This window comes from Phocoena sinus, chromosome 2 (genome assembly GCF_008692025.1).
Source record: "Phocoena sinus isolate mPhoSin1 chromosome 2, mPhoSin1.pri, whole genome shotgun sequence".
NCBI lineage: Eukaryota > Metazoa > Chordata > Mammalia > Artiodactyla > Phocoenidae > Phocoena > Phocoena sinus.
The window spans coordinates 110073533-110094400 of NC_045764.1; positions in this window are offsets into that span (position 1 = coordinate 110073533).

Below are 20868 nucleotides of genomic sequence, written 5' to 3' on the forward strand. Positions count from 1 at the left end.
GATTAAAAATCTTCTAACAAACAAAAGCCCAGGACCAGATGGATTCACAGGCGAATTCTATCAAACATTTAGAGACGAGCTAACACCTATCCTTCTCAAACTCTTCCAAAATATAGCAGAGGGAGGAACACTCCCAAACTCATTCTATAAGGCCACCATCACCCTGATACCAAAACCAAAGATGTCACAAAGAAAGAAAACTACAGGCCAATATCACTGATGAACATAAATGCAAAAATCCGCAACAAAATACTAGCAAACAGAATCCATCAGCACATTAAAAGGATCAAACACCATGATCAAGTGGGGTTTATCCCAGGAATGCAAGGATTCTTCAATATACGCAAATCAATCAATGTGGTACACCATATTAACAAACTGAAGGAGAAAAATCATATGATCATCTCAGTCGATGCAGAAAAAGCTTTCGGCAAAATTCAACACCCATTTGTGATAAAAACCCTGCAGAAGGTAGGCATAGAGGGAACTTTCCTCAACATAATAAAGGCCATATATGACAATCCCACAGCCAACATCATCCTCAATGGTGAAAAACTGAAACCATTTCACTAAGATCAGGAACAAGACAAGGTTGTCCACTCTCACCAGTATTATTCAACAAGGTTTGGAAGTTTTAGCCACAGCAATCAGAGAAGAAAAAGAAATAAAAGGAATCCAATTCGGAAAAGGAGAAAGAAAGCTGTCACTGCTTGCAGATGACATGATACTATACATAGAGAATCCTAAACATGCTACCAGAAAACTACTAGAGCTAATCAATGAATTTGGTAAAGTAGCAGGATACAAAATTAATGGACAGAAATCTCTAGCATTCCTATACACTAATGATAAAATATCTGAAAGTGAAATTAAGAAAACACTTCCATTTACCATTGCAACAAAAGAATAAAATATCTAGGAATAAACCTACCTAAGGAAACAAAAGACCTGTATGCAGAAACTATAAGATACTATTGAAAGAAATTAAAGATTATACAAATAGATGGAGAGATATACCATGTTCTTGGATTGGAAGAATCAACATTGTGAATATGACTCTCTCCCCAAAGCAATCTACAGATTCAATGCAATCCCTATCAAACTACCACTGGCATTTTTCACAGAACTAGAACAAAAATTTCACAATTTTTATGGAAAAACAAAAGACGCCAAATAGCCAAAGCAATCTTGGGAAAGAAAAATGGAGCTGGAGGAATCAGGCTCCCTGACTTCAGACTATACTACAAAGCTACAGTAATCAAGACAGTATGGTACTGGCACAAAAACAGAAATATAGATCAATGGAACAGTATAGAAAGCACAGAGATAAACCCATGCACATATGGTCACCCTATCTTTGATAAAGGAAGCAAGAATATACAGTGGAGAAAAGACAGCCTCTTAAATAAGTGGTGCTGGGAAAACAGGACAGGTACAGGTAAAAGTATGAAATTAGAACACTCCCTAACATCATACATAAAAATAAACTCAAAATGGATTAAAGACCTAAATGTAAGGCCAAACACTTCAAACTCTTAGAGGAAAACATAGGCAGAACACTCTATGACATAAATCACAGCAAGATCCTTTCTGACCCACCTCCTAGAGAAATGGAAATAAAAACAGAAATAAACAAATGGGACTTAATGAAACTTAAAACCTTTTGCACAGCAAAGGAAACCATAAACAAGATAAAAAGACAACCTTCAGAATGGGACAAAATATTTGCAAATGAAACAACTGACAAAGGATTAATCTCCAAAATTTACAAGCAGCTCATGCAGCTCAATACCAAAAAAAAAAAACCCCAATGCAAAAATGGGCAGAAGATCTAAATAGGCATTTATCCAAAGAACATATACAGATTGCCAACAAATACATGAAAGAATGCTCAACATCATTAATCATTAGAGAAATGCAAATCAAAACTACAATGAGATATCATCTCACACCAGTAAGAATGGCCATCATCAAAAAATCTACAAACTATAAATGCTGGAGAGGGTGTGGAGAAAAGGGAACCCTCCTGCACTGTTGCTGGGAATGTAAATTGATACAGCCACTATGGAGAACAGTATGGAGGTTCCTTAAAAAACTAAAAATAGAACTACCATATGACCCAGCAATCCCACTACTGGGCATATACCCTGAGAAAACCATAATTCAAAAAGAGTCATGTACCACAATGTTCATTGCAGCTCTCTTTACAATAGCCAGGACATGGAAGCAACCTAAGTGTCCATCATCGGATGAATGGATAAAGAAGGTGTGGCACATATATACAATGGAATATTACTCAGCCATAAGACGAAATGAAATTGAGTTATTTGTAGTGAGGTGGATGGACCTAGAGTCTGTCATACAGAGTGAAGTGAGTCAGAAAGAGAAAAACAAATACCGTATGCTAACACATATAAATGGAATCTAAGAAAAAAAAACAAAGGTCATGAAGAAACTAGGGGCAAGACGGCAATAAAGACACAGACCTACTACAGAATGGACTTGAGGATATGGGGCGGGGGAAGGGTAAGCCCTGACGAAGTGAGAGAGTGGCATGGACATATATACACTACCAAATGTAAAACAGATAGCTAGTGGGAAGCAGCCGCACAGCACAGGGAGATCAACGCGGTGCTTTGTGACCACCTAGAGGGGTGGGATAGGGACGATGGAAGGGAGGGAGGTGCAAGAGGGAAGAGATATGGGAACATATGTATATGTATGACTGTCTCACTTTGTTAAAAAGCAGAAACTAACACACCATTGTAAAGCAATTATACTCCAATAAAGATGTTAAATAAATAAATAAAAATTTTAAATAAATAAATAAAATACGGTCTCAAATATTATTCAGCCATAAAAATTGAAATCTTGCCATTTGCAGCAACATGGATGGACCTTGAGGGCATTATGCTAAGTGCAGTAAGGCAGAGAAAAATATCATTTGATCTCACTTGTATGTGGAACCTAAAAAACAAAAAAATCAAAAAACCAAAGTCATAGATACAGAGGTGGGGGTTTGGGGGTAGAGAAAATGGGTGAAGGGGCTCAAATGGCACAAACTTCCACTTATAAACTAAGTAAATTGTTATTGTTACAACTATATTCAATATCCTGTGATAAACCATAATGGGAAAGAATGTGAAAAAGAATATATATATATGTATAACTGAATCACTTTGCTGTATAGCAGAAATTAACACAACATTGTAAATCAACTATATTTCAATAAAGTTTAAAAATATTTAACGGTATATATTGTCTTTTTAGATATAATTCTATTGCATACTTAATGGACTACAGTATAAACATAACTTTTATATGCACTAGGAAACCAAAAAATTGGCGTGACTTGCTTTATTGTGATATTCACTTTACTTGAGGGGTGTGGAACTGAACAAGCAATATCTCTGGCTATGCCTGTATGAGGTCTCACCTCACCAGTTTTAACAGTGGTTGAGATTTGGGGATCCAGTCTGTAGGATTAGTCAAAAGTTGTATAAGTGTGATGATATATTCAAGTCTAACATCTCAGACCCTGGCAACTCCAGGTCTTTCTGGGATACTGACAAATTCCAAGGTATAGTAGATATCATATGGTCAACATAGGCTCCTAAAATTCTTCCATTGGAACGTTCCTAGGTTCTGGTAGCTTAAGAACTGATAAGAGTTCCTGTAAGTTTCAGTATTGTAAAGACTAGGGGCTAATCTCAGGGACCAATTAAGAAATCCAATTAGAAGACTGGGACTGATATCTATGAAACTTACATCTAAAGCAGTGTTTCTCAAAATGTGATCCCCAGTGGCATCAGCATCATCTGAGAACTTGTTAGAAATGCAAATTACAGGGTCCTGCCCTCCACACAATGAATCAGAAATTACAGGGGTGAGGCCCCAAAATCTGTATTTAACAAGACTTCCAGGTAATTCAGATGCACAATAAGGTTTAAGAACCACTGATCCAAAGACATCCTAAAAAGACATTGTCTTTTATGAAGAAGGAGCATAGTAGTAAACAACCTGATAGACCGCACATCTAAAAATTCCAAGAATGTGGCATACTGATGGAAAAAGTAATCATTAGATCCTTCTTTGTTTTCTAAGAATTGGGCGCCAGGAACACACGGAACCACTTAGTTCTCTGGTCTAAGTAGCTGGCCAGAATCTGGGTCCAGATCTGGACAGAAGACAGGGGTATTAAGAAGGTCAGAGAAGCGACCACCAAAAAAAGTTCCAGAACGGCATCAGATTTTAATATTTTATGGTAGAACTGGCCAATCTCATGCTCCACCCCATACCGTGGCACATTGAAAACATATCCGTCTGCTTTAAGCACATTCTTATCCTGCCTGTAAGATTTTTTTTTTGCTCCCCAAATAAGGTACACATTTAAAAAGATGTCATTGAAGTTTATGGATCTGTGTATTTTGTAAATGCACGGCCATGAACTGCATTCACGGCTGTGGCCTTCCCCCTGATAGAACATATTAAGCTGCCAGTAATGCATTCTCTGTGAGAGCCAAGGGGGAAAGCCTCCTTTCGTCCCTCTTTATGTAGTGACTTCCACAAGTTCTAAGACTCCAGCAGCACAGGAAATCTGTTCCCTTGGAATTTTGTCAATAAAAATAGGAAACAGAAAACTACAGACAAAAATCAAGAAATTACATCCTCCAAGATAATCGTCATTACTAATCAAAAGAGAATGGGTGATGCACACGGCAGAGAAATACAGAACTTACAGTCAAACACACCTGAGGCCCCCATTTCAGAACCCTTAGGCTTAGCTACAAGAAAAGTCCCCTTCTAGGCTAATTCCAAAGAGTCATGAAGAATTGGATTCTACAGCTTCGGGCAACTGACGGGGAAATATCGAAAAGGCAGTGAAATTCACCACTTCTTTCCATAACCCTCTTCCACCTCCACGTAAACCTTCTTTGCCACCCACATTCAGTCAGTCAAATAACTACCTTTGCAATGTCTCACCCATCACCTTGACCCAAATGTCTAAGGCTGTGTAAAAACAGCATTGTCAGATTTCATAAACGTGCAATGATGACTCACGCTGAAGAGAGACATTCTGTCACAAGGGAAACAGAGCTTGTCAAAGGAACTCATATTAAAATTGGGTAGGTCTCAAATTATAGGTTAGAGTGCTTTATTTTTAGAGATAAGTTTTATATTTTGTACTGTTTCTCAAAAACTAAATTTTAATAAATGGTGCTTCATTTTTAAAACCAGGACTAGTATTTTACTATTATGAATCATTTGAATTTTGTATTTGTCAATAATTAAGACAGTTTCTATTTTTAAAGAATTTTAGTATTTAGACTCTATTCTGCTTACTCTTGAAATTAAATAGCAATTAATTTTTGGCCCCATAAAAACCTGCATTCTTTTGTCATGTGTGAATACACCAATTTATATGTCTTTTACCTTCAAATACCAGTCATTTAACAGTTGGTTAAACATGCTGCCTTCAGTAAAGTCATTCTCAACACTGTTTAAATATATATCTTTGAATCATCTACTTCTAGGAGTCAAGTTCCCAAGTTTTCTTTGAACATTCCTCTCCCTACATCTTTTCTCTTTTTTCTCCTTCTGTTTCTCCCTGACAATAAAAGGTCTAAGGAAAATAACCTAAGGGTGAAAATGTTTACAGGGTGTGATTCAAAGAATCTCCATCTGGGACTCGTACTTAAAGAAGAAAAGTGTGAGACTTGGGACTTTCACTAATTTTGTTTTCTCCCTTGCCAGGTGTGGAAGTCCCCTTGGTGCTCTCCTCTTTATCATTTTGCTGGTGGTGGTCACAGTGCTGTGTGGCAACTTCTGGGCTGCCCCAGGAGGAAAATGATCAGCTCCTGAGAACAGGCAGGAACAGCATGGCCTCACAGTCCTGCCAGGAAAGGCAGACAGCAACCCAGCCCGCCTTAGCTCTCTCCTGTCTCTCCAAATTATACCCTCAGATGACGTTAAGAGGGAAGGAGTAAAGCCCCTTGGGTAGAAGTTTTTCCACTAAGACCTAATAAGGGGAAGGCCTCTCAGCAGTGAGGTACCCTAGCCTAGAGAGGGGGTAGGCCGGGTAGGCAGGGGGAAGTGCCAGCCTCCAGCATTTTAAGTAACTGGTAGTTTTCCATCAGATAACATGAGGCGCTTCCCAAAGCGACCTAGCAGTTTTAGCCCGTTATGCCAGAAAAGTAACAGATTACAATTCCTTGGTATAAAAGGAAATCAGCACAACTTTCTGGGAAGGAAAGATTCCTTTATAGAGAAAAGAGAAGAAGCTACAAAGACAGTAAGAAAGAAAACAGACCTAGGAGGAAAAGTTCAGGAGGCTTGGAAGGAAACTATAAAACTTAGAACTTCAAAAGAATAGAAAACTGTATGCAAGGTGTAAGTATGACTAAAAAGAGAAGGCTAAAAAAAAATGAATGACTGTGTTTAAGTCTTTGAAAACTCTTTTACAATTCACTCAAGAAAGTAAGAAGGCAAAAAAAAAAAAAAAAGAAAGTAAGAAGGCATAGGGTAAAGAATGAAAGTCTTCGAGGGTTATACAGGAAAAAGAAGCTTCTGACAGTACAGGTTGATAAATGTCAAAATGAGTTATTGAGCAGTTGTGGATTTTAATTACTTAGAGAAGTATAAAAAGTGAATTTTAAAAATCTTTATCATATAGCACCTACTACTTGTCTAACCATAACTTTATGGTTATCTGTCCTGACTACTTTGTAGGACTGTTACAGGTACCAAATAAGATAGTAACAGTTGGACCAGACTGGGAAAGAGCTCTCCGGTTCTTTCCATTCAGTCAGTCTTGTTGAATGACTATTGCCCACTCTCACCTATATTATAAATGGCATCTAGTTTAACCCTCACAATACTCCTGTGAGGTTAGTAGGAGACACAACGGTGTTCTATTTTACCCTAAGGCCCGTGAAAGCCAGGGATGTAGTTCTAGGTCACAGAGGTAACCACTAAGATGGTGTGAAGAATAAACTGCCTGTAACAGCATTTTCAAAAGATATTAGTGCTGGTTCCCACTTCAGAAAATTCACTCACAATATGCTTTGTTACAACCAGGGTGGGGAAGGGAAGAAACAGAAGAACTCTTTAATCTAGTTCGTTTACTCAGAAGAACAAGTATATCCTGTGACATCTTCCTAACGTTTGCAAATCTGGGGCATCTGTTATCTTTGGGAACAGTTTGCCCAAGTGTTTTCATATAACTACTCTCAACCAACAGTGCTGATAAACTAAGGCATACTGTGTTGTATTGATTTACACTGAAACAAAAAGCTGCCTTTTCACCATGACAGATAACTGAAATATTTTTTGAATAAATATTTTTGGTTTGTTAAGTCACAGTCAGCTTTCATATTATGCATCAAAACAGATAGTCTTTCCTGAGTTTAAAAATAATTACAGATATTTTGTAATAAAACATTAAGCAAACATGAACCTGTATCTCTGCAGGGCCAACTTAAGAACAAGTTTTGACGACTGACTCTAAATTCGTCTGTTATCATCAATAAAGGTAATGTCAACGAGGCAACTGAAATTCCTTACATAAGAGTTAACGCTAGATTATTCAGCTTTTGATTATCCAGGTTGTAAGAAACTTCCACCTAAGATAATGGGAGAGGACAAAGAAAACCAATGTTAAATACCCGTTCAGGGTACTTCCCTGGTGGTCCAGTGGGTAAGATCCGTGCTCCCAATGCAGGGGGTCCAGGTTCGATCCCTGGTCAGGGAACTAGATCCCACATGCATGCCGCAGCTGAGTTCACATGCCACAACTAAGTCTGCATGTCACAACTAAAAATCCTGTGTGCTACAACTAAGACCCAGTGCAGCCAAAATAAATAATAACTAAATAAATATATTTAAAATAATACCCATTCAGGTAGACAGTATCGATAGCTCTGAATAAAAATGCCAGAAGAGAATAGAAAGCAGATAGTGGAGAGAAAGGAACAGACACTGCTGTGGGCCAGGCAGATTCGCTTAATCTGCTTTAGTTTACACGATAGATAATTTTACCCTTACTTTAGTGCAATGGAAATGGATTCACAACGAAATGAAGTGACATATCCAAAATCATAAATAAGAGTAGAAGCCAAGGGCTTCCCTGGTGGCGCAGTGGTTGAAAGTCTGCCTGCCGATGCAGGGGACACGGGTTCGTGCCCCGGTCCGGGAAGATCCCACATGCCGCGGAGCGGCTGGGCCCATGAGCCATGGCCGCTGAGCCTGCGCGTCCGGAGCCTGTGCTCTGCAACGGGAGAGGCCACAACAGTGAGAGGCCCGCATACTGCAAAAAAAAAAAAAAAAAGAGTAGAAGCCAAGATTTGAATGCAGATATCTCAAGATTCCAGAGCTCAAATGACCAGAGCACATGAGCTTGTGCCTACCTACCTCTCCCAGCTAATCCCCTTCCCTCCTGCTCACGTACTCCAGCCTCAGTTACTCCAGCTGGACAAGTTCTTCCCTTCATCATGACAACTAACCTGCCTGTTCTTTTGCTTAGAAAACTTATTCCCACTCTACCTAGCTGGCTCTTTCTCATCTTTCAGTTCTCATTTATTACCTCCTCAGAAAGTGGTGTCCTAACCCAAAATATGATCCCCCAATATATGTCTTCAGAGCACCCAAGTCTTTTCCATTTCATCCGTCATGATTTGTAATTACACATTTAATTGTGTTTCCTCTTTCCCCACTAAAGTACGAGCGTCAGCAGTGCAGAGATCCTATCTGTTTGCTCTTTACTCTCTATCCAGTGCCCAACACACACAATGTATATAACAAATATTTTTGAATGAATGAGAACGTGAGATACAGGATTTTTCTAAAGTTGGCCATTATCTAAAATGCCCCTAATTCTAGTCTATCTAATAAGGTTAAGTTAGCCAAGAGCATTTAGAATTTATGGTGATAGAGGACTTCTCAGGCCATTACTGGTGTGCCACAATGGGATATTAGCAATGAGAAAAGACACTATCAAAAGCTCACTGATCAAAATACACATGAGAAAGCCATGGAAAACACCTCCTGGCCCTGCAGCCCTCACCATGCTGGGAAATCAGCATTGTCCTGGGGATTGATGGTCACTTCCTTGACCAAGAGGCCATGTTTTCCTCATTAGTAACACAGTCATCATAGCGTGGCTGATCTGGGTTCCCAAAAGACAGTCTGATTAAACCATGTGCCTAGTCTCATTGCCAACTCTTCAACATTAATTACTGAAAACTAATCCACACTTACGCCTTTCATGTTTTATACTTAAAGGCACAAGTCTGGTCTTCCAATGATGTTCCTGATTTTTGTTCTAGGCTTCAGTTACAACAAAATTTGCTTAGGTAACTTCCTGTGATTGAAAAGCTAATGCATTCTAGTTAAGCAAAGACTGAACAGCAAAGCAAAATACTTCAGTTTTCATTCAGTTCTGTTACTACCTAACTATGTACACTTGGAGGTCAAATAGTTTTAACCCCTGTAATTTAATTATCTTAATTTTCCTATCTGTAAAATTATAATCATCACTCTGACAGACCTATAGCTAGTCTGAGTACTTGTAAGATTATCAGAGACATCTGGGTGACTGACCTTTGCTCTAATTCTGAAGCTCCTCTAAGATCAGAAAAGATCCTAGACCAGACTGTGCTAGCCTGGGGAGAATGAATATGTCAACAGAGGGTGTGGTGCTCACTCCAGCAGCACATATATAATACTAAAATTGGAAATATACAGGGGACTTCCCGGGTAGCACAGTGGTTGAGAATCTGCCTGCCAATGCAGGGGACACGGGTTCGATCCCTGGTCCAGGAAGATCCCACATGCCATGGAGCAACTAAGCCCGTGCACCACAACTACTGAGCCTGTGCTCTAGAGCCCGCAAGCCACAACTACTGAGCCCACATGCCACGATTACTGAAGCCTGCACGCCTAGAGCCCGTACTCCACAACAAGAGAAGCCACCACAATGAGAAGCCCACACACCGCAACAAAGAGTAGCCCCTGCTCGCTGTAACTAGAGAAAGCCTGTGCACAGCAATGAAGACCCAATGCAGCCAACAAATAAATTTTTTTTTAAAAAAGGAAATATACAGAGAAGATTAGAAGATTCTTATCAAAGGAATGAGCATATGAAGCCTTTACCCTGATGGTTACCTAGACCACAATTATTTGGATTTGGGGGAAAAATCAATTTTTAAACTTTGAATTTCTTAAGCAAACTTCTTTTGTACCTTTCTTACTTATAATATCCATCCCTGGACATTCTGTATTACAAATATTTGTGATGCTAAGAAGTGAAGCTCATTTTATGTGATCATCATGCATTGTAATCTACTTTTGGTAGTTAAGAATATTAAACCCTCATTTAAATGTCATGCACACACACACACACATCCTTGTGTGTCATTCTTGGTCCCTGGGCAAGGATGACCCACAAATTTGTGAAGCATTTTGTATTTTTAAAACTAGGGGAAAAAAGAGTGTGTGTTGATGCTTGTGTATACTATATTATACCAGTCTCTATGGCATATTGTATAACACCAAGGTGGATGATCTGATCATAAAGATCCAGCTAGGCTTGGGCGGGGGAGGATGGGTCTGTCCATTGCTCAGATTACACTTCCCAGTGTAATCCTCACTCAGAGTTAATCATATACAATGATGTTGAAGCCCTCTTTGGGAGACCCAGAGGCTTATACATTGTGTCTGTCATTGGAGAACATTGTTGACATCTCTACTGTGTATCCTGATAGCACTTTCTTCCATCAGTATCCTTTAGATAAAAACACCTTGACTCATTTCCCGGGTAGTATTTGTGTCTGGCCTCTACCTCATTCAGAACCTACTGTAGATACTTCTCAACGTGGTGGTAGCATCGGTTCAAATGTGCTTTAGAAAAATAAAAAGTATTTCACAAATATGGGTGATTATTGCCAGCTGCCTACAAAGCTGAATTTTTTGAGCTCTAATTTCTTTTCTGTAAGAAATAGATGAAATATGGTATTTGCAATAGGCTCCAATTCAGACTCTACTGCTGCTTATAGGCTTTGTATCTTTAGAGAGATCACAGGTTCTCCCAGAACCTATCTTCACCTGAAAAGTGGAAATTCCATAACAGCAGTACCTGTCTCATAAGGTTGTTGTGAGTGCAAATGTTAATGTGGGAAGTACCTAGTGTTATGTCAGCACATTGAAGGAGCTAATATTTGAATCTGAAATCAGAAATCCAAAATTTGAAAGAAGTAAATGAATTATGGGGATTTACTGGCACCTGTAACTGGAAGGTCTATAGGAAATGTCAGCAACAGGCATTGTTCATGTAAGGTCCAGCTCAGCCTCTCCCACGGGCTGGCTTCCCCCACTGTTGCAAGATGCCTGCCAACAGCTACCAGGGCAACACGCTTCCTCCTTCACATCCAGGGAAGAGAGAACGTGACTTCTTACAATGAACAACAGTCCTCAGCTTTGGAGACCCTTGAACTAGCCCTGTGACCAGGTCAGTGCCATGCCCTGGTGTGTAGGACTGAGGAGGTTGAGTAGAGAGGTGTTAACACAACGGGGAAAGGTGAAATGAATGCCACAAAGACAACCAGAATGTAGACTACAGTAACACAATAAATGCTCAGTGGTTGACAGTGTATTCCAAAGTGTTTTGTTTTTAAGGAAATAAAGTACCCATGAAGAAATGTTGAATTCTGAGCTTTCTAGGATCCTAATAAGCCCAGATGGCAGGCAGTAGGAGTAGGCAAGGCGCTGGCAGGGCCTCTGAAATGCCCAACAGAAATCCCAGGATGTAACCCTCCAATTCCTACAAATCTGAAATCAACTGGAGAAACAGAAGAAAAACTTCCCAATGCTGGGAAAGTTTTAAACAATGAAAGTTCCTCTCCGTGCTTTCCCACAGGAAATCCGCAAACACTCCATCAGTACCACGGGAAAGGCAGAAACCCTGACACAAATGTGGTCTCTACTTAGAAAGAAAGTTAAAGCCCCAGAACCAACCTTTTAAGATGATTTCCTTTTCCTAAATAAAGCATTTGATTGGGCTTTGGGGTTTATTTGACTGTAGGTATTGAAATCCACTCAAGGTATTTAAGCAAAAAAGGGAATTTACTGGATGAAAACCAAGTATTTCCCAGCCAGGAATTAAAGCTGGCCTCAAAAGGGACTGGATTCACTCGACCAGGAAGTGAATGTCCAATTGCTTTAGTCTTCTCGCTGTCACAACCAGCTTTCCTGGGTCAACCTGTCTGTGGGTCAGCCCTGGTTTTATGTAGTCCTTGTTCAAGAACCACTACTACAATGCTTGATAGTTCCTGTAAGCCAATGTCAAATGTCTGGGAGAAAGCCCACAGTACACCTAGGGCCAGATGTCTGTCCTTGGCCTATCAGCTATGGCTGGGGAGGGCATGGACACCAGGTTAGGTCTGCTGTACACACAGGAGAGGCTGTATCAGCAGACTCTGAGAAGGGGAGTGAGCCAGAGAGTCAAAATGACTGATAGGCTCGACATGTCAGCCCTTTCCTCCTCTATCACAGTACAGTCAGCATTACATGGTTTCATAAAAACATCAGAGAAATAGAAACCAGTAGAGGAACATGCACTAAGTCTAGGTAGCTAATCTCTCAGCATGGCCCCATTCTACCGTTTTATGTATCTTTAATATAGCACAATTTCTTAGTGCTGCATTTTTCTTACCTGCCAAGTACAGATACTCATACTTGTCCTTGTAATTCGTAGGACTGGAGAAAGGATAAAGAAATAATAGATGTGAAAGTACTTTAAAACATTAAAATGATGTTATTTACATTCTGCACACTATAAAGCATCTCCTCCGAATTCTAACTGAAACCCCACTGTTTCCATGGAAATACTTATGAGTTCAAGGATCATTCGTCAAAACAGCCCTTTTGGGTTTGTTCTCCTAGGTGGACACAGGTCTTACGTCTACCACATAACTGTGCGGCACAGTGTTTTACAAGTTACCCAGCGCACACACAGCATACGGTATACGCACAGCAGACATGAAAGAGGAGAGCTACAAAGATTACAGAAAGGCAGGGAAGTAAAAACAAACAAACACCCCCCAAATGATAACAAAGTAAAAACAAGAAAGAAAACGTCACCCCTGAGAAAACAAAAATAGATAAATTAATAACAGTCTGCAAAGATATGTATTCCCAGTCCACTAAGGACAAAAAGAATAGAAATAGGGCTTCCCTGGTGGCACAGTGGTTGAGAGTCCGCCTGCCGATGCAGGGGATGCGGGTTCGTGCCCCGGTCCGGGAGGATCCCACATGCCACGGAGCGGCTGGGCCCGTGAGCCATGGCCACTGAGCCTGCGCGTCTGCAGCCTGTGCTCCGCAACGGGAGAGGCCACAACAGTGAGAGGCCCGCGTACCACAAACAAACAAACAAAAAAAGAATAGAAATAGGCTGCACATGGGAAGATATAAGAGCGAAAGCCCTGGGAATGAGGGCTGCTAAGCATTCCCGACTAACAGAAGTATCCAGTTATTCCTTCCTTTGCAGTGGATGATGCATTCTTTGACGGCAGGATTTTGTTGCATTCCTCTTTGTTTCCCCAGCATCCAGCACGGCACCTGCCCCTGAAGGCACTCAGTTAATGTTGTTGACAACATGAGTGTTCAAAGACTGAGAAGGCAGCAACAGACAGTAGCCATTCTTGTCCCTGTGAGAAAGAAACCAGTTCCTTGGCACCGTGCAGGAGAAGGGAGACATTTCACGTACTTTCTGTCTCCCAATACAAAATATACCAACTGTGAACATGTTATTTTTGTGGACTGAGAGGTGGTCCCCAAGTAGCAAATGTCCCATTATGTTGTCATCTTTTTAGAGTACTATGACACAAAAAATTCATCATCTACCAAAAGCGCCCTGCTTTATATTTTATGTCTCTTGATCTGCCCACAAAGCTTGCGCTCAGGTTTGTCAGTCAACAGCAGTCTTTGGTGCTGTGTTCAGGACAGTGATGGAGCTTTAAGTCCTGTGGAAGGCAGTGTGGCACCCTGGAAAGTGCCCAGGAGACTTGGGATAGTTCTGATTTTACCAGTAACTGGTTATCTGGTCTTAGGCACCTCATTCAGCTTCTCCTGATCTGTTTCCTAATTTGTAAAATGAGGGAATTAAACTAGGTGCTCTCTAATGCCTCAGTTCCATCAACCTATGCTTCCAAATGGTGCACCAGAGTCTTAAAGAGCTACTGTACCTAGAAAAACAGTTATTCCTCAAAGGGAAGACGAAAGTAAACACAATATTTCTCACATTTTTCATTTCCATATTATCAGCATTCTGAGTACACTTAAAGTCTGAGTCTTATTTAATATCTGAGGCAACATGTTTTCCTCTCTGAGGGGATTGGGTCCATCTTCTTCATGCCCACTACAATGAGGGAGGCAAAAGTGGCAACACAAAAACAAATTTTAAAAATAAAAATAAAGCCAACATTACTACCAAAATGACTGAAAGAAAGAAGTCAATGAAAAAAATTAAAACACAAACAAGCAAATGCCAAACAGAAAAATTCCAGCCTGTCAAATGTAGTAATGTGTGATTAACACACCACTGAGTACAGAAATCGTCATCCCAATTATGCCACAATCCAAAACAAATTTTTAAACAGAGGGAAAAACTTGGTGCCCCAAAGAGCAAATAGGAACAGTAGATAAATTTCTTTAGCCTTTGTAGGAATAAGTTAGGCTAACAAATGTCCCTTTCATCTTAAACAGCTTCTGCAAAAGGGATTCAAATTTACCAGAATAATCTAAAGCAGCCCTTCCCAATCCATTCCCGAGCCCTAATTAACCTAAAGCATCCATCTAGGTAATGAACTGATTTCTCTCCTTTGCATCTAGACAGGAACTTGCTATATACCATCCTCGAGAGAACTGAGAAAACAGTCAAATCATTTTCTGAAACCCCAATTCAGAGAGCTGATTTAACAGACTTAATACTCAGCACTCCTTACACTTCACCTTTTTACAGTAGTTTGTGGTTCTCATAAGCCACAGAAATATGCCATGCTAGCATAAGTGGAGTAGGTATCTGCTTCTATCAATTTATTAAAGTCTTATGGATCTCCTTTAAGCTTAATATTACACACAGATATACAGCTTTATATGTCACATAGTTTTTTCTGGGTTTTTGTTTATCTGTTCACAACTTGTTCAAAACTAGTTGACTTCCATCATGCCTGAGATAATGATTGCACCAATCAAAAAACAATCATGAATTGTATATTTAGAGTATAATTATTCTGAAATTGCTTTCAGGTACTGTGAGATAAATCAAATTAATAATTCAAGTAGTGCCACTGAGAATTGAGATTTTTCTTTTTTTAATTAATTAATTTATTTATTTATTTTGGGCTGTGTTGGGTCTTCATTTCTATGCGAGGGCTTTATCTAGTTGTGGCAAGTGGGGGCCACTCTTCATCGCAGTGTGCGGGCCTCTCACTATGGAGAATTGAGAGTTTTAATTGAAGTATAGTTGATTTATAATATGAGTTTCAGGTGTACAGCATAGTGATTCAGTATTTTTACAGATTATACTCCATTAAAAGTTATTACAAGATAATGGCTATAATTCTCTGTGCTATACAATATATCTTTGTTGCTTATCTTTTTTTTTCCAATTTTTAAAATTTTTATTACATTTTGGCCATGCCACGTGGCATGTGGGATCTTAGTTCCCTGACCAGGGATTGAACCCGCACACCCTGTGGTGGAAGGGTGAAGTCTTAACCACTGGACTGCCAGGGAAGTCCCTGCTTATCTATTTTATACAGTAGCTGGAATAAAAACACGCTAGAAAGAATGAATAGCAGACAAAGTGATACAGAAGAACACATAAGTGATCTGGAAGATAGAATAATGGGAATCACCCAATCAGAACAGCAAAAAGAAAAACAAATTTTTAGAAATGAAAGCAATCTAAGAGATCTCTGGAATAACATTAAGTTGTTCCAACATTCGCATTATAGGGGTTCCAGAAGGAGAAGAAACAGAGAAAGGGATTGAAACTGTATTTGAAGAAATTATGGTTGAAAACTTCCAAACCTGAAGAAGGGAACAGATATTCAGGAAGCACAGAGGGTCCCAAACAAGATGAACCCAAAGAGACCCACACCCAGACATATCATAATTAAAACGGCAAAATTTAAAGATAAAGAGAGATTTCTAAAGGCAGCAAGAGAAGAACAAAGACTCTTATATAAGGGAATCCTCATAAGGTTATAGGCTGATATCTCTGGAGAATTGAGATTTTTAAGTATGTTTGAAAAATAACAAAGAAGTAAAAATGAATAAGCTTAAGTAAACACCCTATGGTCCTGAGTTGGAATTGGAAGTACCCACATGAAACCATGGGTACTTGGTTTACCAAGTAGTTTAGAAAGAAAATAATAATTATCCCTATCTCTGTCCACTAAAAAAGGCCTAGAAACGATGACCAACTCAGTATCAATGAGCATGCTTAGCACCTAGATTATAATCTCTAAATACCATTTCCCATGAAAATGAACCAGAGTTCCTTGGTGAGCTAGTTAATTCCACGTCTTGGGCAGGAAATTTTCATGATGAGCCTGGAACATACTGTCATACAAGAGAGGAAGGAAGCTATCAAAGACTACTAGAGTCAATGTCAAAAGGACTCAGAAGCAAACTAGAAAAGGTGTCACAGATCAAAAATGTACCAATTTGAGCATGAATGAGGATAATAACTATAATACAACAGACTGAAACACATTAAATATGCTAAAATCCATGAGTTCTTAATAACACTTAAACCAAAAAGACAAGAACAAACAAACTCAGTCACCTTTAGAAGGTGTACGGAAACCAACCAATGTTTAAAAAAAACCTTATTACAGGGAATTCCCTGGTGGCACAGTGGATAAGATTCTGTGCTCCCAATGCAGGGGGCCCAGGTTTGATATCTGATCAGGTAACTAGATCCCACAGGCATGCTACAACTAAGAGTCTGCATGCCACAACCTAGGTGCTCAGGTACCAAAACGAAGGAGCCAGTGAGACACAACTAAGGACGCTGCCTTCGGCAACAAAGGAGCAGGCGGGCCTCAACTAAAGAGCCTGCCTCTGGGGGAAGAGCTGGCAGCCGCTACTAGTTTGTCAGCCTCACAGGAACTGGAACAGCCCCCAATTTCATTTAAAACTTAAGCAAATAGTCCAGTTTGTGCATGTGGCTTTCAACCCAACTTACGTAACTTCTGAGTTATTTGTTGTTGTTGACACTATTATTTGGTTCTTTCAACATTCCCCCAAAACTGCTTCTGTTTCCTTGATACATGATAATTATATGATTGTAACATAGATGATCAGGTCTTTGTTATTATTAAAAATATTTTTCATCAGTGAAAAGAGAAAAAAAAGAGCCTGCCTGCCACAACTAAGACCAAGCACAACCAAATAAATAAATAAATATATTTTTAAAAATTTATTAAAATAGGGCTTCCCATGGGCTTCCCTGGGGGCGCAGTGGTTGGGAGTCCACCTGCCGATGCGGGGGACATGGGTTTGTGCCCCGGTCCAGGAAGATCCCACATGCCGCGGAGCGGCTGGGCTCATGAGCCATGGCTGCTAAGCTTGCGCGTCCAGAGCCTGTGTTCTGCAATGGGAAAGGCCACAGCAGTGAGAGGCCCGCGTACCGCAAAAAAAATAAAAATAATAGGGCTTCCCTGGTGACACAGTGGTTAAGAATCCATCTGCCAATGCAGGAGACATGGGTTCAAGCCCTGGTCTGGGAAGATCCCACATGCCACGGAGCAGCAAAGCCCGTGTGCCACAACTACTGAGCCTGTGCTCTATAGCCCATGTGCCACAACTACTGAGCCTGTGTGCCACAACTACTGAAGCCCGCATGCCTAGAGCCCACGCACAACAAAGAGTTGCCCCTGCTCGCTACAACTACAGAAAGCCCACATGCAGCAATGAAGACCTAACACAGCCAAAAACAAATATGTAAACAAATAAAAATTTTTTAAAAATTATTAAAATAAAACATACATAACATAAAATGCTCCCATTTTACCCATGGCATTAAGTACATTCACATTATTAAGCAACCATCACCACTATCGATTTCCAGAACTTTCTCATCTTCCCAAATTGAAACTCTATATCCATTAAACACTAACTCCCCTTTCCTCCTGCCCCCCAGTCTCTGTCAGTCTATTATTTTGAATTGGCAAATAAAGTGTAAAAATGAAGCATTTAGGGCTTCCCTGGTGGCGCAGTGGTTGAGGGTCTGCCTGCTGATGCAGGGGACACGGGTCATGCCCTGGTCCAGGAAGATCCCACGTGCCGCGGAGCGGCTGGGCCTGTGAGCCATGGCCGCTGAGCCTGTGTGTCCGTAGCCTGTGCTCCGCAACAGGAGAGGCCACAACAGTGAGAGGCCCGCGTACCGCAAAAAAAAAAAGAAGCATTTAGTGCAGAGAGTCCCATACAGGATAAATCCAAGGAGAAACATGCCAAGACACATATTAATCAAACTATCAAAAATTAAATACAAAGAAAAAATATTTAAAGCAGCAAGGGAAAAACAACAAATAACACACAAGGGAATCCCCATAAAGTTAACAGTTGAACTTTCAGCAGAAACTCTGCAAACCAGAAGGGAGTGGCAGGACATATTTAAAATGATAAAAGGGAAAAACCTACAACCAAGATTACTCTACCCAGCAAGGATCTCATCCAGATTCGACGGAGAAATTAAAACCTTTACAAACAAGCAAAAGCTAAGAGAATTCAGCACCACGAACCCAGCTTTACAACAAATACTAAAGGAACTTCTCTAGGCAGGAAACACAAGAGAGGGGAAAGACCTACAATAACAAACCCAAAACAATTAAGAAAATGGTAATAGGAACATACATATCCATAATTACCGTAAATGTAAATGGATTAAATGCTCCAACCAAAAGACATAGACTGGCTGAATAGATACAAAAACAAGACCTGTATATATGCTGTCTACAAGAGACCCACTTCAGACCTAGGGACACATACAGACTGAAAGTGAGGGAATGGAAAAAGATATTCCATGCAAATGGAAATCAAAAGAAAGCTGGAGTAGCAATACTCATATCAGACAAAAGAGACGTTAAAATAAAGACTATTACAAGAGACAAAGAAGGACACTACATAATGATCAAGGGATCAATCCAAAAGGATATAACAATTGTAAATATTTATGCACCCAACATGGGAGCACCTCAATACATAAGGCAAATGCTAACAGCCATAAAAGGGGAAATAGACAGTAACATAATCATAGTAGGGGACTTTAACACCCCACTTTCTCCAATAGACAGATCATCTAAAATGAAAATAAATAAGGAAACACAAGCTTTAAATGATACATTAAACAAAATGGAATTCATTGCTATTTATAGGACATTTCATCCAAAAACAACAGAATACACTTTCTTCTCAAGTGCTCATGCAACATTCTCCAGGATAGATAATATCTTGGATCACATAACAAGGCTTGGTAAATTTAAGAAAACTGAAGTCGTATCAAGTACCTTTTCCGACCACAATGCTATGAGACTACAGAGCAATTACAGGAAAAAAATGTGTAAAAAATACAAACACATGGAGGATAAACAATACACTACTTAATAATCAAGAGATCATTGAAGAAACCAAAGAGGAAATCAAAAAATATTTAGAAACAAATGACAATGAAAACACGACAATCCAAAACCTAGGGGATGCAGCAAAAGCAGTTCTAAGAGGGAAGTTAATGGCAATACAATCCTACCTCAAGTAACAAGAAAAATCTCAAATAAACAACCTAACACTACACCTAAAGCAATTACAGAAAGAAAAACAAATAAACTACAAAGGAAAGAAATTATAAAGATCAAAATAGAAATAAATGAAAAAGAAATGAAGGAAACGATAGCAATGATCAATAAAACTAAAAGCTGGTTCTTTGAGAAGATAAACAAAATTCATAAACCATTAGCCAAACTCATCAAAAAAAAAGGGAGAAGACTCAAATCAACAGAATTAGAAATGAAAACGGAGAAGTAACAACTGACAGTACAGAAATACAAAGGATCATGAGAGATTGCTACAAGCAACTATATGCCAGTAAAATGGACAACCTGGAAGAAATGGACAAATTCTTAGAAAAGCACAAGCTTCCAAGACTGAACCAGGAAGAAAAAGGAAATATAAACAGACCAATCACAAGCACTGAAATTGAAACTGTGATTAAAAATCTTCGAACAAACAAAAGCCCAGGACCAGATGGGATTCACAGGCGAATTCTATCAAACATTTAGAGAAGAGCTAACACCTATCCTTCTCAAACTCTTCCAAAATATAGCAGAGGGAGGAATACTCCCAAACTCATTCTACGAGGCCACCATCACCCTGATGCCAAAACCAGACAAAGATGTCACAAAGAAAGAAAACTACAGGCCAATATCATTGATGAACATAGATGCAAAAATCCTCAACAAAATACTAGCAAACAGAATCCAACAACACATTACAATGATCATACACCATGATCAAGTGGGGTTTATCCCAGGAATGCAAAGGATTCTTCAATATACACAAATCAATCATGTGACACACCATATTAACAAATTGAAGGAGAAAAACCATGTGATCAACTCAATAGATGCAGAGAAAGCTTTCAAAAAATTCAACATCCGTTTCTGATAAAAACCCTGCAGAAAGTAGGCAGAGGGAATTCCTCAACATAATAAAGGCCATATATGACAAACCCACAGCCATCATCGTCCTCAATGGTGAAAAGCTGAAACCATTTCCACTAAGATCAGGAACAAGACAAGGTTGCTCATT